Below are 19,261 nucleotides of genomic sequence, written 5' to 3'. Positions count from 1 at the left end.
ACTGAAGCCAATCCTGGAGATCCTAAATAACAAGGATAATGTAAAGAATATGGGACAGTGGTTTCCTTCCCCAAGAGTGTGCAGAGGCTTGGGTATGAGGGCCTATTTCTCTTCAGCTCCAGTTCACCCCACGGACCGAGGGCGGGCCTTGCCATCAGGACCCAGTGGTCATGTCCTGATGCGAGCTGCGATGGTCATTGTCCTCCAAAACAGGGATGGAGAAAATACCAGCCCAGGAAGCAGCAGGATCACCAAGGGTCCAATTTCAGTTTTTGGAGACCCAGTTTAAGAGTCTGACTCCAGAGCCTCACTTTGCACAGGCCACCGACATGGAACAGGGACTCACTAGGGCTCCACCTGTTCCCCAGGTGCCTGCTCTTCCCCATGAGGAAAGCCCGGGAGACCAGGCAGCTGTGCTCCTGACAGTCAGGTACCAGCAGTTTGTGACATTTGAGGATGTGGCTGTGCACCTTACTCAGAGGAATGGGGATACCTGGACCCTGTTCAGAGGGACCCCTACAGAGATGTGAGGTTAGAGAATTATGGGAATGTGGGCCGACAGGGCATACTTCTCCACCTTCCCTCCACCAGACTCATAGTGTGAATTTTTGCCCGGCCCTGAGTCATACCCAGGCAAGTGCTTTCTCTGGAGAAACTTGCAGTCCTTACAGCAAGAATCTGCAAGAGATGGCCCAAGTATTACCTGCTCGTAAACTCCTTTTCCACAATTGTGAGATATTAAACTTGACTGATGCAATAGATGCCCCCTAGGATGCCACCACTATGTAAAATCGCAGCTCCTCGAATTACCTTTGTTAAATTTCTAGTATCAGAGTCCAAGGAAGCCCTCTGCTACAACCAGATGCACTTTGAACCCAGTTTATTCAGAAACCATGGCTGGTGGTCATCTTCTACTTGTGTTCTGAGAAACCACAAAATTCAACTTCAGCTCTTCAGTTATGATCTCGTCATATTGTTTTAGAATGTGAAACATATGCTGTGTGCCCCTCCTTTTATGTAGTGAATACAACCTGCCCCTTATGATGGCTAACTCCCTGTGACCCCTGGGCTTTCCTCACGTTTAACACTCTGGTTTTCTCCTTCCTGAAGTCCCTGTGGCCCTCTTCAGGGTCCTACCCTCCTCCCCTTTATTCTTTGTAGTTCTGTACAGATTGATGCACTTTTATCACCTTTTCTGATGAAATGTTCCTTAGTCTTTCTTTGATGGAGGGGAGAAGGGAGGAAAAGAAGTTAAATTTTATGTTGGGGCATCAAAACAAATGTCTACTTAATAACTTCGTAAACTGTAAAGTGATATATATAATTGTAAAGTACTATTAATTTTATCTAATAATTACAGAGTGTTCAACAGTTAAAGAAAAAAAAAAGAACGCTGGCTCACGCCTGTAATCCCAGCACTTTGGGAGACTGAGGCAGGAAAATGGTTTGAGACCAGGAGTTCAAGACCAACCTGAGCAACATAATGAGACACTGTCTCTACAAAAAAAAAAAAAAAAAAAAAAGAAGAATGCCATAGAAAACTAAGCAGAGAGGCCGGGCGCGGTGGCCCATGCCTGTAATCCCAGCACTTTGGGAGGCCGAGGCAGGTGGATCACAAGGTCAGGAGATCAAAACCATCCTGGCTAACACAGTGAAACCCCGTCTCTACTAAAAATACAAAAAATTAGCCGGGCGTGGTGGCGGGCGCCTGTAGTCACAGCTACTTGGGAGGCTGAGGCAGAAGAATGGCATGAACCCAGGAGGTGGAGCTTGCAGTGAGCCAAGATCACACCACTGCACTCCAACCTGGGTGACAGAGCGAGACTCTGTCTCAGAAAAAAAAAAGAAAGAAAGAAAAAAGAAAACCAAGTAGAGAAAAACATAACACCTATAAAGTTTTTTTAAATCAGGCCTCAGACTTACTCACAGCAACACTCAGAGCTAAAAGGCCAAGGGGGAATGCTTACAGAGTTCTGAGTAAATGGGAAAAAATACACCCCAGTAATTTTATAAACAGGCAAAGTGTTGCTCATTTAAAAGGTAACAGAAAACATTCACAATGGTGAATAAAACATGGTGATGATAACATGCAGCCATGCAAGAGATGAATCAAATGATATTAAAAAATTGGGTATGAGAAATCAAAAATGGTAAGAAGGGACTAGCAGTGAGCATTGGATCCATTCAGATATGAACCAATGCTAAACAAGCATAAGAATTATTATTATACAACAGAACATAAATATTGCAAATCTTAATAATGTAAAAAATAGTAATATACTGTTTTGAAGGTTTGCGGTCAGGGTAAAGACAGGAGAAAGTTTAAGAGAGCTAATTTCGGCCAGGCATGTTGACTCATGCCTGTAATCCCAGCACTTTGGGAGGTCAAGGTGGGTGGATCACCTGAGGCCAGGAGTTCGAGACCAGCCTGGCCAACATGGCGAAATCCTGTCTCTACTAAAAATACAAAACATTAGTCGGGCGTGGTGGCAGGCGCCTGTAGTCCCAGCTACTCGGGAGGCTGAGGCAGGAGAATGACTTGAACCAGGGAGGCAGAGGTTGCAGCAAGCTGAGATCATGCCATTACACTCCAGCCTGGGCGACAGAGCAAGACTCTGTCTCAACAAAAAAAAAGAGAGAGCTAATTTCCTCATCTTCCTCTGGAAATGTTAACTGTTAATTTGCAAAGTTGGCAAATCAGGAAAAATAAACTATAATAGTTAACTTTATCTGTGAACTTGACTGGGTCATGGGGTGCGCAGTTATTGATTAAACATTATTCTCAGTGGGTCTATGAGATTGTTTCTTGGTGAGATTCACATTTGAATCAGTAGACTGAGTAAAGCAGATTGCCCTCTCTGATGTGGGTGAGGCTCATCCAATCCACCGAAGACATGAATCAAACAAAAGGTTAAATGAAGGAGAATTTACTCTCTGCCTATCTTCATGCTGGAACATCAGTATTCTCCTGCCTTTGGACTTGGACTTGAACTAGAACTTACACCATCAGCTTTCCCTGTTCTCTAGTTTTCTGACTGCAAATCTTGGAACTTCTCGGCCCTCATAATTACATGATTGTGTGAACCAATTTCATTTTTTTTCTTTTTTACTTTTTTTTAGAGACAGGATCTCACTCTGCTGCCTAAGCTAGAGTGCAATGACTCATTGTAACTTCAAGCTCCTGGACTCAAGTGATTCTGCTGCCGCTCAGCCTCCAAAGTAGCTGGAGTATAGGTATGCACCACCAGACCTGGCTAGTTTCTTTTTTTTTTTTTTCTTAGAGACAAGTTCTCACTGCCTTGCCCAGGCTGGTCCTGCACTCCCGGTCTCAAGCAATCCTCCTGTCTCAGCCTCCCTAAGCACAACCTTTGCCTCCTGGGTTCAAGCAATTCTGGTGCCTCAGCCTCCTGAGTAGCTGCAACTATAGGCGCCCACCACCACACCCGACTAACTTTTGTATTTTTAGTAGAGACAGGGTTTCACCATATTGGTCAGGCTGGTCTCGAACTCCTGACCTCAGGTGATCCGCCTGCCTCAGCCTCCCAAAGTGCTGGGATTTACAGGCGTGAGCCACCTCGCCCAGACTTTTATTGTTGTTTTAAAGTATACTCCTTTCAGTTATATATTTTTTTAAGTTAACTGTAAAACAGCCTTAGGCAGGTCCTTCAGGAGGTATTTCAGAAGAAGGCATTGTTATTATAGGAGACGACAGCTCTATACATGTTATTGCCCCTGAGTGGGATAAGACGTGGTGGTAGAAGACAGTGATATTGATGATCTTGACCCTAGGCTAATGTGTTTGTATCTTGGATAAAAAAAAAAAAAAAAACAAGCTTAAAAAGAAAAAAATCTAAAAGTTAAAAAAGAATAGGACAAGGATATAAAGAAAGAACATATTTTTGTACAGCTGTACAATGTTTGTGTTTTAAGCTATTATTACAAAAGAGTCAAAAAGTTGAAAGAAATTAGAAGTGCATAAAATAAAAAAGTTACAGTAGCCTATGTATACTAATTTATTATTAAAGAAAAATACTTTTTATAAATTTTGCGTAGCCTAAGTGTACAGTGTTTATAAGGTTTACTGTACTATTCAGTTATGTTCTAGGCCTTCACATTCACTTGCTACTTACTGACTCACCCAAAGCAACTTCCACTCCTGCAAGCTCCATTCAGGGTAACTGTCCTATACAGATGTATCACTTTTTACCATTTTTTAGTATTATTATTTTTTGTAGAGATGGGGTCTCCTTATGTTGCCCAGGCTGGTCTCAAACTCCTGGCTTCAAGCTGTTCTCCCACCTCAGCCTCCTGAAGGCCTGGGATGACAGGAGTAAGCCACCTCAACCAGGTGTTTTATCTTTCATACTGTATTTTTACTGTACCTTTTCTATGTTCAGATACACACATACTTACCATTACAATTGTGTTACAAGTGCCTACAGTATTCAGTACAAAAACATTGCCAATTAAAAATAAAATTATAAGCCCTCCAAATGACTGAAAGGACCATCTCTTGGCCAAGGGGACCCCAAAGTAGCCTGCAAAACTGAGTTCTCAGGGCCAGGCACTATGGTTCATGCCTGTAATCCCAGTAGTTTGGGAGGCTGAGGTGGGAGGATCACTTGGGGCCATAAGTTCGAGACCAGTGTAGGCAACATAGCAAGACCCAGCATCTACTCCCACAAAAAAAAAAAAAAAAAAAAAAAAAAAAAAATTTTAATTAGCCATGCATGGTGGCACACACCTGTAGTCCCAACTACTCAGGAAACTGAAGTCATAGGACCACTTAAGCCTAAGAGTTTGAGGCTGTAGTGAGCTATGAGCACACCACTGCACTCCAGACTGTGTGACAGAGCCAGACTCTGTCTCAAAAAGAAAAAAGAAAAAAAGAAGAAAGAAGAAAGATGAAGAAGAAGAGGAAGGGAGGGAGGGAGGGAGGGAGGGAGGAAGAAGAGGAAGGAAGGAAGGAAGGAAGGAAGGAAGGAAGGAAGGAAGGAAGGAAGGAAGGAAGGAAGGAAGGATCAGACACATATCAACAAATGACCTGATGCTTCCCTTGCTTCTTTGCCTGATACAAGACCGCTGACCAGAAAGTGGCTCTGGACATTCTATGGAGAATGCACAGTGAGGGTTTTCATGTCCTCTGCTTCAGCTTTTGATGTGAGAGGGTTGAAAACTCCACGCTTGGATTATAGTAACCCTGCCATTTTTTTTAACGTGGGTCCCATGGAAAAGCATGAAGCTCAATTGCGCATGCACATTTTTCACCTTTTATAACTATTCATCACTCTTCCTATAGCTTATTGAGTACATCTATTTGGCCACCCTACTCAGCATAAATTTCTGTTCCCTTTGTCCGTCCCTCGAGGTGTCTGTTTCTGGATTCTGTTTGGAGGCTATGCTTCCCAGCGTCAGAATGGTCATCCTGCAGTCTGCAGCCCTTTGTGAGAAGTAAGGCTCTACTTTTCAGATTTATGAACTCTTCATTTTTCAGTTGACAAAATGCTGTAAATGTTTGTAGCCTAGGTGCAATAGGCTATACTCTTTATATTAGGAGTATAGTAGGCTATGCCATCTAGGTTTGTATAAAGGCACTCTATGATGTTTGCACAATGAATTTCTCCAACAATGCATTTCTCAGAACATATCTCTGTCATTAAATAAGGCATGACTATATATATATATATATATATATATATATATATATATATATATATATATATCTCATACTGGTTCTGTTTCTCTAAAGAACTCAAGCTAAGAGAGGCTTTTGGTACCAAAAGTGCTTCTGGATTAACAAAATGTTAAGAATGAATTTTCTTTCTTTCTTTCTTCCTTTTTTAAGAGACACAGTCTTGCTCTGTCACCCAAGCTGGAGTGGTGGCGTGATCGTAGTTCACTGCAGCGTCAAACTCCTGGGCTCAAGCTATCTTCCCACCTCAGCCTCCCAAGTCGCTGGGACTACAAATGTGTGCCCTGGCTAATTTTTTATTTTTTGTAGAGATGAGGGTCTCACTATGTCGCCCAGGCTGGTTTCAAACTTCTGGCCTCAAGAGAGCTTCCTTCCTCAGCCTCCCAAAGTGCTGGGGTTACAGACATGAGCCACTGTGCCAATCAGGACAAATTTTCTGGATGATTCTGAGTTTTCTGGAATTGGATCTCTAATCTGATTAGATTTAAAGATGCTAATAACTCAACTTCCCATGATAAAGAGAACACTGATAATCCATTGTGTGCTCTAGCAATAGGGGTAAGCAAAATATCTCTATCAAAGTAACTCCTCATTAACCACTTACAAGAAACAAGGAGCTGAGTGACTGTGCACATGATACTTTCAAACATTTTTAGAAAACTGACAAATATAATGAATGTCCCATGGTGAGCAAGTCTATGCAAACCTACCATCAAAGACCAAGCAGAAAGCTGAGAAGCCAAAAAAAAAAAAAAGAGAGAGAGATTGACAAATCCAGTTTCTCAGAGAGAAACATTTAAAAGGGAAATCCGAACAGAAGCATAGTCTCAGGTGGCTTCTGTGGATTTCTGTGCCATTGCTTCCAAGCCCCAAGGCTTATAAACCATAGGGAAGGAATGTGTAGGCCAATTGAAGTTCACCCCTCAGGGAAAGGCAAGAATGCTATATGAGTCTGCTTAAGGGCAAGACTTATGGTCAGGGTTGTTTTGATCTGAAAATAGACTTTAGAGTAACAGTATAGATAAAGTAGTCTGGGCAAGGTGGCTCATGCCTGTAATCCTAGCACTTTGGGAAGCTGAGGCGGGCAGATCACCCGAGATCAGGAGTTCAAGACCAGCCTGGCCAACATGGTTAAACCCCGTCTCTACTTAAAAAAAAAAAAATACAAAAAATTAGCTGGGCATGGTGGTGCATGCCTGCAATCCCAGTTGCTTCAGAGGCTGAGGCAGGAGAATCACTTGAACCTGGAAGGCAGAGGTTGCAGTGAGCCAAGATCATGCCACTGCACTCCAGCCTGGGTGACAAAGCAAGATTCCATCAAAAAAAAAAAAGGAAAATAAAGTATAGATAAAATCAAAATCATAGCGGCATTCCTGGAACCGGGGTTAATCAGAAGTCGACGTGGCAGATTAGCATCCATGATAGAGTTACTTTAGCCTCCACAAAGAGGTTAGCTGGTTGCTCCTATTGTCACCAAAGTGGTTAAATGATGAGCTCAGGGAATGGCTGAATTACAAAACAATTTTAAGTCTTATCCTCACAGGGTCTGCTGTTAAAGTGAGGGCATTGATTGGGAAAGAATGGGATTCTGTTCTTTGGAATGGGGACATATGGGAAGATCCTGATGAAGCTGGGAACATTGAACCCCTACATTCTGGTGGATCTTCTTTGCCAGTGAAAGAGGCCTCCCCATCCCCAGTGGAGGCATCCTACCTGAGGCTTCTCACTCACTTACTTCATAATTAAACAATTCCCCTTCACTGTATCATCATGACTCCCTCACTGCCTCTCCATTTTCCTAAAATGTGTTGAAGTGATTCATCTGCTGGCATCTCTTCTTCCATTCTGTTGGGATGATCAGACCCAACACCAGGTCATGGGGGTGACGAAGTCTAGCGGAGTCAAAGGAATGAGAAAAGACAGTTTGAGAGAGAAAGTGGGTCCAGGGGGCCATCGCTAAGAATGAAGGCCCCGAACTCTGGAAGCCCAGACTATTTATTGGTGATCAAACAAAGAAACAGGTGGTGAGAATGTGGGGGTTGAAAGGAAGTGTTGCAGTAAGCATATGATTTACAGCTGTGATGGTTTAGCATCTGCTCTGCTACTTGAGATAGTGGAGAGCAGGTTCTTTTAACTCAAGACACAACCAACCCTGGGAGAGCAAGAAGCAAGGAGCCAGAAAGTCTGGACACATTCCAGAGCCACTAGCCCTGGATTCTATCCAAGCCACAAGGGGTTTTATGCCCTAGGCTTAGATTATGGTGCATCAGGGTAGCCTTCCACCCTTTAGCACAGAGCTTGGTGTTCCAAAGGCCACAAGGGGTTTTAGACCCTGGACCTGGTTTTGACTTGGTTTGAATTGCTTGACAGGACTGGTCTTGGGAACGTGCCTACTCCATTTGAGTGGAAGCATGGACATGTTCCAAGACTCTTTTACATTTTGTCAGACATGCAAGCCCTGCCTCGGCTTCTCTCCCAACACTCAGCTTTCCTCCCAACACATTCCCTTTTCCCCAGTAGAGTCATACCTTCCATACCCACCCTTTAGTATTTTAGTGGGATCTTTAGCACAAGAGGTAAGTCAATCTGCCATTTTTATTAGAAGCTTCCTTCTTTATTTAAAAAATATTTGTATAAGTGGTCTGCTTTAAAGAGTATTTTATGTGGAGCTGGGCACGGTGGCTCATACCTGTAATTCCAGCACTTTGGGAGGTCAAGGTGGGCAGATCACAAGGTCAGGAGATTGAGACCATCCTGGCTAACACGATGAAACCCCATCTCTACTAAAAATACAAAAAATTAGCCGGGTGTGGTGGCGGGCACCTGTAGTCCCAGCTACTTGCAAGGCTGAGGTTAAGGGAGGAGACCACCCCCTCGTATTGTCTTATGCCCAATTTCTGCCTCCAAAGAAAGAATAAGTAAAAACTAAAAGGCAGAAATGAAATCCACAGTCAGACAGCCCGGCGCCACACCCTGGGCCTGGTAGTTAAAGAATGACCCCTGACCTAATAGCTTATTTGCATAAAAAAGGCACTGTGAAGATCCCTGTCCTGTTCAGTTCCTTTCTAATTACCAGTGTATGCCGCCCCCAGTCACGTACCCACTGCTTGCTCAATCGATCACAACCCTCTCACGTGGACCCCCTTAGAGTTGTGAGCCCTTAAAAGGGATAGGAATTGCTCACTCAGGGAGCTCAGCTCTTGAGACAGGAGTCTTGCCGATGCTGCCGGCCAAATAAACCCCTTCCTTCTTTAACTTGGTGTCTGAGGGGTTTTGTCTGTGGCTCTTCCTGCTACAAGGCAGGAAAATGGTGTGAACCTGGGAGGCAGAGATTGCAGTGAGCTGAGATGGTGCCACTGCACTCCAGCCTGGGCAACAGAGCAAAACTCCGTCTCAAAAAAAAAGAGTATTTTATGTGATTAATTATTCTAATAGTACTCAGTGCTTCTGCCATGAAAAGAAATAAGAGCTGGGCACGGTGGCTCACACCTGTAATCCCAGCACTTTGGGAGGCTAAGGCAGGTGGATCACCTTATATCAGGAGTTTGAGACCAGCCTGGCCAACATGGTGAAACCCTGTCTCTATTAAAAATACAAAATTTTGCTGGGTGTGGTGGCGAGCGCCTGTAGTCACAGCTACTCGGGAGGCTGAGACAGGAGAATCACTTGAATCTGGGAGGCAAAGACTGCAGTGAGCCGAGATTGCACCACTGCACTCCAGCCTGGGTGACAGACTGAGAACTACCATCTCAAAAAAAGAAAAAGAAAAGAAAAAATAATTATTGTAGTAGTTAGCTTTATGTCTTTAAAGAACATGCTAAAGTTTCTGGGTTCTCCAGAGAAACAGAACCAATAAGAGATACTATACAAGGGAACTTCAACAAGTTTGTTTTTAAAAATGGAATTAAAAGACAAAAATAAAAAACATAAACCATATTTCTCAATATAAGTTTCATGAAGTTAAAGACACTTTTGTAAGTAATTATACCAGCCATTTAGTTCATTTCTAAAGTACAAAGCGTCCTGGAAATCCAACCATGTCAATGCAGTCTTTTTTACATTATTAACTGAAGAAAAATAGGTGCCCATTACAGATGTTTTAAGATTAGGAAGCAAAAAGAAGTCAGAAGCAGTCAAATCAGGACTGTAAGGTGGATGCCCAATGATTCTCATCAAAACTCTCCCAAAATTGCCCTTGATTGATGGGAAGAAGGAGCAGGAGCATTGTGGTGGAGAAAGACTCCCTGGTGAAGCTTTCCCAGGCATTTTTCTGCTAAAGTTTTGGCTAATTTTCTCAAAACACTCTCATAAGCAGATGTTATCATTCTTTCACCCTCCAGAAGGTCAACAAGCAAAATGCCTTGAGCATCCCAAAAACTGTTGCCATGACCTCTGCTCTTAACTAGTTCACTTTTGCATTGACTGAACTACTTCCACTACTTGGTAGACATTGCTCTTTTTTCTTTGGATCAGGTATTATAAGTAAAGACATTGCTTTTATTGTGCTTTGTCTTTAGGATTTTACTGGTAAAGCCATGTTTCATCTCTTGTTGCAATTCTTCAAAGAAATGCTTCAGGATATTGATTGCCCTGGTTTAAAATTTCCATTGACAGTTCTGCTGTTGTCTGCAGCTGATCTGGGTGCAACAATTTGGCACCTATTGAGTGGAAAGTTTGCTCACCTTCCATTTGTCAGTCAGAATTGTGAAAGCTGAATCAATTGAGATGTCTGTGGTATTGGCTATAGTGCATATTGGTTCTCTTCAATTAGGGCATGAACAAGATGAATTTTGTCCTCAAAAATTGATGTGGATGGTTTGCTGCCAGAGGCTTCATCTTCAGCATCATCTTGTCCCATCTTAAAATGAGTTTTCCATTTGCAAACTTCTGATTTATTTGGGGTATTGTTCCCATAAACTTTTTATAAAGCATCAGTGATTTCACCATTCTTCTACCCAAGCTTCACCATGAATTTGATGTTTGTTTTTTCTTCACTTTTAGCAGAATTCATGTTGCTCTGAAAGAGACTCTTATTTTTTGTCTTTCTTTTTTCTTTTTTTTTTTAATTTAAAGCAGTTTTATTTGTAACTGCCACAGGTGGGAAGCAACCAAAATGCCCTTCAGTAGGTGAGTGGATAACCATAGTCTATCCAGACAGTCCATCCACTCAGCACTAAACAGAAATGCGCTGTCATGCTATGAAAAGACATGAGAAAGTAACAACATGCTGCTAAGTGAAAGAAGCCAGCTGAAAAGGCTGTATACTGTAGGATTCCCACTGCACCACATTCTGGAACAGGCAGCACCAAGGAGATGGGAAAAGAATCAGTGGTGATTAGAAGGAAGGGATGAATGAATGGAGCACAGGGCCCTCTTGGGGCAGTGAAACTGCTGTGTGTGATGCTATAACAGTGGATGCACAGCGGATATTCATTTATCAAAACCTGCAGGCGGGCGCGGTGACTCACGCCTGTAATCGCAGCACTTTGGGAGGCCAAGGTGTGCGGATCACCTGAGGTCAGGAGTTCAAGACCAGCCTGGTCAATATGGCAAAACCCTGTCTCTACTACAAATAGAAAAATTAGCCAGGTGTGGTGGCAGGCACCTTCAATCCCAGCTACTCCGGAGGCTGAGGCGGGAGAATCGCTTGAACCCGGGAGGCAGAGGTTGCAGTGAGCCGATATTGCACCACTGCACTCCAGCCTGGGTGACAGAGTGAGACCCCACCTCAAAAAATTAAAAAAAAAACCCACAGAGCGTGCCACACCAAGAGGGACCCACATGTAAACTGCGGACTTTGGGTGATCATGATGTGGCCATGTAGGGTCATTATTATAACAAATGCACTACTTGGGATGAAGGGTGTTAATAATGGGGGAGGCTGTGCATGTGTATTGTGGGGTGTCGGGGGTGTGTGGGAACTCTATCATCTGCTCAATTTTGCTATGAACCTAATACTGCTCTAAAAAATAAAGTCTATTAAAAAAAAAAAACACAGGCTGGGTATGGTGGCACACACCTGTATTCTCAGCTGCTTGAGAGGCTGAGGTGGGAGGATTGCCTGAGGCCAGGAGTTTGAGACCAGCCTGGGCAATATAGTGAGACCTCCATCTCTGCAAAAAAACTTTAAAAATTAGCCGAGCATGGTGCCACACATCTGTACTCCCAGCTACTCAGGAGGCTGAGGAGTGAGGATCGCTTGAGCCTGGGAGTTTGAGGCTACAGTGAGCTACGATCATAAGAAAATGTAGAAGAAGGCCAGGCATGGTGGCTCACGCCTGTAATCCCAGCACTTTGGGAGGCCGAGGTGGGCAGATCACCTGAGGTTGGGAGTTTGAGACTAGCCTGACCAAGATGGAGAAACCCTGTCTCTACTAAAAAATACAAAATTAGCCAGGTGTGGTGGCACACACCTGTAATCCCAGTTACTTGGGAGGCTGAGGCAGGAGAATTGCTTGAACCCAGGAGGGAGAGGTTGCAGGGAGCTGAGGTCACGCCATTGCACTCCAGCCTGGGCAACAAGAGCGAAACTCCATCTAAACAAAAAAAAAAAGAAAGAAAGAAAGAAAAGAGAGAAAAGAAAGAAGGAAGGAAGAAAAAGAAAGAAAAGAGAGAAAAGAAGGAAGGAAGGAAGGGAGGGAGGGAAGGAGGGAGGGAGGAAGAAAAGAAAAGAAAAGAGAAAAGAAAAGGAAAAGGAGAAAATCTTTGGGACTGGGAGTCATTGAGGAATTCTTAACCATGACAACAAAAGCAGATCCTTAAAAAGAAAAAAAATTGATAAATCAGACTTCACCAAAATTAAAAAGAAAAAAACCTTTTCTCTGCAAAACACTCCTTAAGAGGATGTAAAAGATAAGCTATGGACTGGGACAAAATATTTACAAACCACACACATACAAAAGCTGTACATCTAAAACATGTAACGACAAGGCGCAGCTGGGAGCAAGACTGAGAGGATGAGCAGTGGCAGACTTGCCGGCTGCAGCAGTGCTCCATGAGTGAGTGGCCGCTGCACGCCTGCCCCGCACGTCCAAGGCAGCTCTCGTGGCCTCCAGTTGACAGTGCCACCCGGAGTCAACCCGAGGCCAGAAGGCTCGGCCTTATGCTGGAGACCCATCCTGGGCACCTCCCGTGTTCCTTGTGGGAACATCTGCTTCTGCAGAAGGCGGAAAAGGTTGAGGTTGGAAGCTGTGCGGATGGAATTTGGAAAGAAGGAACCGTGAGAGTGCAGGGAAGGGAGGCAGGGAGCCCCCTGCACGGCAAGGTGGTGGCCAAGCACTCCAGGGAAGAGGACTTGGGCTCTGCCCAGTCCCAGAGCGTCAGATGGTGACACTCTATCTCACTGATGCTAAGGCGCACTCTCTCATCTTATCATTTCTAATGTCAGGGTGTGCCTTATAATCAACAGGCCACAAAGGTCATAAGCCACACTCGCAAGAACCAGGAAGTTAATTGGAAAATATTCCTTGTCCTTGATCATTGTGGCACAGAGGATCAGACTCACCCTGCCAACACAATCACTAGGGAAGGTGCATCTCCAAGGGGAACACCAGCCTTTTCCACCACCCCCCACTCAGAGGAAGCCCAAATGCAAACAGACCCAGGTCAACTGGGCCCCTCTCCAGCTCCTGACCAGCAGCTCTGGATCCCTGGGTGGGGTGCAGCTGCCCTTCCCCACCGCCCCTCAGAATAACCAAAAAAGCCTGCCCACCTGCCTGAACGTGGCAGGGGAAGGACAGTTCCCTCCGTGTAAGACACGCTGCTGCATCACAGAAGCCTCCGCAGAGCGCTGGGCTGCAGAGCACAGTGCACAACTAGGGCACCTCCCTCCCTCCCCTGCCAACGCGCGCGCGCACACACACACACACACATACACACACACACACACACACACACACACACGGCGCACACGGCCACAAAGGCACAGCCCCAGGCCAGGAGCACACAACTGCCCTCAAATGCCCTCACCAGCCTCAAAGGGGAGGCCACGTCCACGTGACTTCAAACATCCATACTAGACTAGGATGCAACCAGGAAGCTGAGTCAGGGCCACACACCTCCTACGCCCCCATCTGTGTCCTCCCCCAACCCCTCCAAAGGAGTTTGCACAGGGGCTGGCCGGGACCCTTGGGTAGACAGCTGCAACCTCTGGAGGGCATTTACACCATGAGCTACAAGTACTTATTGGGGTTCAGCTGGAAGGTGGCTCCCTCTGACCATCTCCCCAGGACACACACGAGCTTTCTGCCATTCTCCCTGACGGGGCTGGCCTGCTTGGCATGGGAAGTCTCCACAGACAAGGCTGTCTGCAGTGACCTGATAGCTCAGTGGCTTAGAGGAAGCTAACCTCCAGCACTCCCCAGCCACAGAGCAAGGGGCTCTTTTCAAACGGATTTCTTACCCTTCTTAGTGTCTCAAACTAGATCCTGTCCAGACATGTTATAATAAAGTTAGTAAGAATTTATTTTTTTAATCCATGCATAGTTTTTTTCATAGTATGCATTTTTTCGTAAACTTTTTAAGACCCTCTTGTATATACTGGACTGTAGCCTGAGTCTGAAAGCCTTAGAACCAGAAGATCCAATGGTGTAAGTTTTATTCTGATTCTGAGTCCAAAACCAGAAGAATGACGTCTTAGCTCAAAGACAGAGTGTAAATTTCCATTTACTTGGCCTTTTACTCTAGTCAGCCCTTCATAGGATTGGATGAGCCCCACTCACCCTAGGGAGGACAATCTGCATTACTTAGTTTACCAATTCAAAGGCTAATCTCATCCAGAAACACCTTCACAGGTATATCCAGAATAATATTTAACCAAATATTTTGGCATTCCATGGCCCAGTCAAGCTGGCACATAAAATTAATTGTCACAAGTCCACCCCTTGTCAACTTGGCACCCACATGTATCTTCTGAAACCATTCTTATTCTCCAAATAAAAACAATGACAAGGTCATAATTCCACCCAACATGATACAATCATTCCACATACAACTGAAAATGCACTACCTCTTCCCCAGAAGAGAAGGCAAAGTCCTTAAATGATGTTTGTTCTTCTCAATATCTCATAACTTAAACACTATGACGTAAAATGTAAAATAGTTAAATACTATGATATAGAGTCAATACATTTTATGTTACAAGACAGGAAATAAGAGAGGAAAGAAAACAAAGATATTTTATACATATTCATTACAAAACAAGGAGAGTATATCTGAGACCAGCCTGGGCAAAATGGTGATACCCCATTTCTATTAATAATAATTAATTTAAAAATAAAAAATAAATTTAAAAAAGGAGAAGTACTTATGATAATTATAGTCTTCATTTCTGTAAGTGATCATGTGATCATAGCTGATATTTATAACTACCTTTTTCCACTACCCATTCTGTATGTCCTTTGCCTTCAGCAAGCACCTCACTCAGCTGGTTGTGGTTCTTTATCTGGTAGAGTGAACCAAACCTTCATTCCTGCAGGGACTGGGCCATTAGTAGTCCTGCCTGGATTGGGCTGTTGTAGTTTTCCATCGACATTAATCACAGGCATGACAATACTAAGAGATGCACTCAGGGGACTCCTGTATTCCAGGCATATTCCTCCTTACCTTCATCGTGAAGTAGCAGTCCAATTTCCCCTTGGTAGACAGGATCAATCACCAACCAGCACAGTAATTCCCTTCTTTGCCTGTTGTTTCAGAGGTATAAGGAGTCTGAAGTGACTGGGTGGCAGTCTTAAGATCCAGTTCAATTGAATCATTGCTGTCTCTTGGTGGGAGAATTGTTCCTGTTGGAACTAAGACCAGTAGACCAGTGTAGCATAAGGTTTCAGAAACTGGAAGCAAAAATTTTGCTAGTGGGTCACTAGGGATAATAGTGAGTGGTGCCACTCCCTTTTCTACCCCTTGATTCCCGGACCAGTGAATCTTGGCTATGGGAGAAACAGCACCATATGATGGACGCTGATTCAGAGCACATTTAGACCCCGGAGAACATACTGCTGCAGCTCTGCAATACATTGCCATCTAGCTGGTGCTGTAACTGCATCTTCAAATAATCCTATCATCTTATCACACCCATTGGTTCATGAGACATGGTAAGACCAGTGAATTCCATGAGGATGGTCTCACTGCTACACTTGTTTTGCTGAGAAGTGAGTTCCTAAATCAGAAGCAATGCTGAGTGGAATATCGTGACAATGGATAAAGCATTCTATAAGTCCACAAATGGTAATTTTGGCAGAAGCAGTGTGTAAGGATGGAAAATTGTTATCCAGAGTAAATTTCTGTTCCAATGAGAACAAAATACTGCTTCTTCCAAGATGAAAATAGTCTAATGTAATCAATCTGCCATCAGGTAGCTGACCATGCTGGTGAATGACGCCATATCAGGGACTCTGTGTTGGTCTCTGCTGCTGACAGATTGGGCGTTCAGCAGTGGCTGTAGCCAGATCAGCCTTGGTGAGTGGAAGTCCATGTTACTAAGCCCATGCATAATGTCCATCCTTGCCACCATGGCCACTTTATTCATGAGCCCACTGGGCAATGGCAGGAGTTCCTAGAGAATGAGGCTAACTGGTATCTACAGAATGGGTTAGCTAATCAATTTGTTATTTTAATAAATAACTTCTGAGATCACTCTCTGGTAAGCATTCACATGGGACACAAATATCTTCATTATTTTCCCATTCAAGAGGTCTATCCACATACCTCTTCCCCAAATTTCCTTGTCACCAATTATCCAATCATGTTCCTTCCAAGTCCCTGATCATCCATCCAAACCATTGACCACAGAACATGAATCAGAATATACTTGCACATCTGGCATCTATCTTTTCAAGAAAAGTGAACTGGCTTAAACTGCTTAAACTTCTGCACATTGGGCCACACGTATGGTGCATGCCTGTAATCCCAACAATTCAGAATGGTGAGGTAGAGGATGACTTAAGCCCAGGAGCTCAAGACCACCCTAGGAACATAGCTGACACTGCCCCTATAAATTTTATAAAAGTAACCAAGGAAGAAAACGGGGGATAAATGAAAATTAACCCAGCTTGCAGCACACTCAGCATTAATCAGTAGGTCAGCCTGCTCCCTGACCTGCTTCTTCACAGTTGTTTGGTGCCTATTGTTCTAAAATCATGTAGACCTTAAATTATTCCCCCTAAACTATCCTATAGATAACACCTAAACATTATGAAACATTAAGATTTCCCTTTGAGCTGGGTGAGGCGGCTTGTGCCTGTCATCCTAGCACTTTAGGAGGCTGAGGTGGAAGGACTGCTTGAGCCCAGGACTTTGAGACCAGCCTAAGCAATACAATGAGACCTTGTCTCTAAAAAAAAAAAAAAAAAAAAATTCCCTTTGAGGTAGTCCTTCGGGTCCTGCATTCTGAAGAAACTGCTCAGCTGAGAACCGCATGGACACCAGCTGATCTGAAAGATTCCACTGACTAACCTGGTCTGAAGGGCCCCACTAACTCAGCTGGTCTAAAGGACCCCACTGACTCAACTGGTCTGAAAAATGCCATTCATTCAGCTGGTGTAAAGGACCCACTGACTCCAGTGGATCTGAAGGACCCCACTGACACCAACTGATCTGAAAGATCCCACTGACACCAGCTGATCTGGAGGACCCCATCGACTCAACCGATCTGAAGAACCCCACTGACTTAGCTGATCTGAAGGACCCCATTGACTCAACTGATCTGAAGAACCCCACTGACTTAGCTGATCTGAAGGACCCCATTGACTCAACTGATCTGAAGAACCCCACTGACTTAGCTGATCTGAAGGACCCAGTTGATACCAGCTGATCTGAAGAACCCCACTGACTTCAGCTGATCTGAAGAACCCCACTGACACCAGCTGATTGGAAAGATACCACTGACTCAGCTAGTCTGAAAGATCCCACTGACTCAGCTGATCTGAAGGACTCCACTGACCCAGCTGATCTGAAGGACCCCAGTTTATCTGACTCAGCTGGTCTGAAAGACCCAACTGATACCAGCTGATCTGAAGGACCCCACTGACTCAACTGATCTGAAGAACCCCATGATGCCAGCTGATCTGAAGGACCCCACTGACACCAGCTGGTCTGAAGGACCCCATGAGGAGCTGGCCCACCAAAGAATGCAGTTTCCATATCCTGATTATTTTCTCTCTCTTGTGCTGCCCAATCAACAATCCCAATTCTCCAGCCTCTCATCCTCCACAATCACCTTAAAAACCCCAGCTCAGAACTCCTACGGGAGATGAATTTGAGGATCTCCTCCCAGCTCCACATCTGGTTGCCCATGATAATTACATGTTTTCTCTTCTGCATCCCTGCTGTCTCAGTGTAATTGGTCTATTACTGTGCAGGAGGCGTATGAACCTGTTGGTCATGTAACAAAGTGAAATCCTATGTGTTTTTATTTCTTTTTTAGATTTTGTTAAACCATAGCATTTACTGACAAATAATAATAGTGACAATAATAGTGAAAAATCATTGAAATTCCTAAGATAAACTGGTTGCTGCCATAGCTGCTCTGTCAGGTTTAGATGATGTTCCTCCACAGAATCCATGCTTGAATCTGTGGTGTACAGTTTTTAGGTGTTTCATTCAATCAGTCCCGGTGGTATTTTGTCTTTCAGCCTTTGCACTCCAGTTATACTTTCTCTTGCACTTGGCAGGGTAGTCATATTTGTCACAGGTAGACTTCTGAAGGTGATAGGCCTCAGAGCCACACCAGTGGCACAACATGTGTGTCTTATCGCAATGCTTTCAAAACAATGGCATTCCCTTCGTCATCTCACTTCTGCAGACTAGACCAAAGAGACTGGAGACCTCGTCTCTTAAAAAATTTAAAAATATAAGTTATGTCCACTGAGAGTACTTTCCTTCATCACTGTCCTTCAGGGATGTCACAGAAAGGGGTTGTAGAGCTGCAGCACTCTTGGGTGGTGCATACATTTGTGCAGAACCAGGCCTAAGTCTTCTCTTCTGTCAATTGATCACAGGCAACTCCCCACGAAGTCACAGGGGCAATCTGGGAGACAAACGTAGTGTAGCAGTGATGGTGGCATTGGCCTGTCTGGAGCAGCCACTGTGCTAATGCTAGCTGCAGTGGGAAAGGTGAGTCCAGGGCTGCGCACTCTGTGGAGTCAGTGGGGGCTAGGAACAGGCAGGAGCCCCATCCCCTACTGAGTTGGCAGAGCAGGAGCCCTGGACTCTTGGGCGCAGCTACAGCCACCCAGCCATGGCTCTGGACCAGGGCATCCCTATGCTCTCAGTGGGCCAGGAGGCCACCCTGCTCCTGCAGGCTCAGAAGTGTCTGCTCTTGCTCTCTAGCCTCTCCCCTCTCCCAGCACACACCCCGATTTTGGAGCAAAGTTGAAGCTGAGCCCGGTGCTGTCACAACCCAGCGGGTGTGCACATGCTCAGGGCACCACCGACATGCCAGCCCCCTGCTGCCTCAGTTCTCTCCAGACTTTGGGCACCAGTGAGCACAGGAGGGAGACCAAGGGTGGGGGGCGCCAAGGGAAGCTTGGCACAGGCCTCCAGGCACCCTTTGGTACAAACAGCCTGGGTGCC

General features: G+C 44.7%; 1 pseudogene; it reads left to right on the top strand.

The window, feature by feature from the left end:
* Positions 1–215: 215 nt before the first annotated feature.
* Positions 216–17,501, top strand: LOC100430245 (uncharacterized; annotated as a pseudogene).
* Positions 17,502–19,261: the final 1,760 nt, after the last annotated feature.

Source organism: Macaca mulatta, chromosome 11 (genome assembly GCF_049350105.2).
Source record: "Macaca mulatta isolate MMU2019108-1 chromosome 11, T2T-MMU8v2.0, whole genome shotgun sequence".
Classification (NCBI taxonomy): Eukaryota; Metazoa; Chordata; class Mammalia; order Primates; family Cercopithecidae; genus Macaca; species Macaca mulatta.
This window is presented reverse-complemented; position numbering and strand designations above follow the sequence as displayed.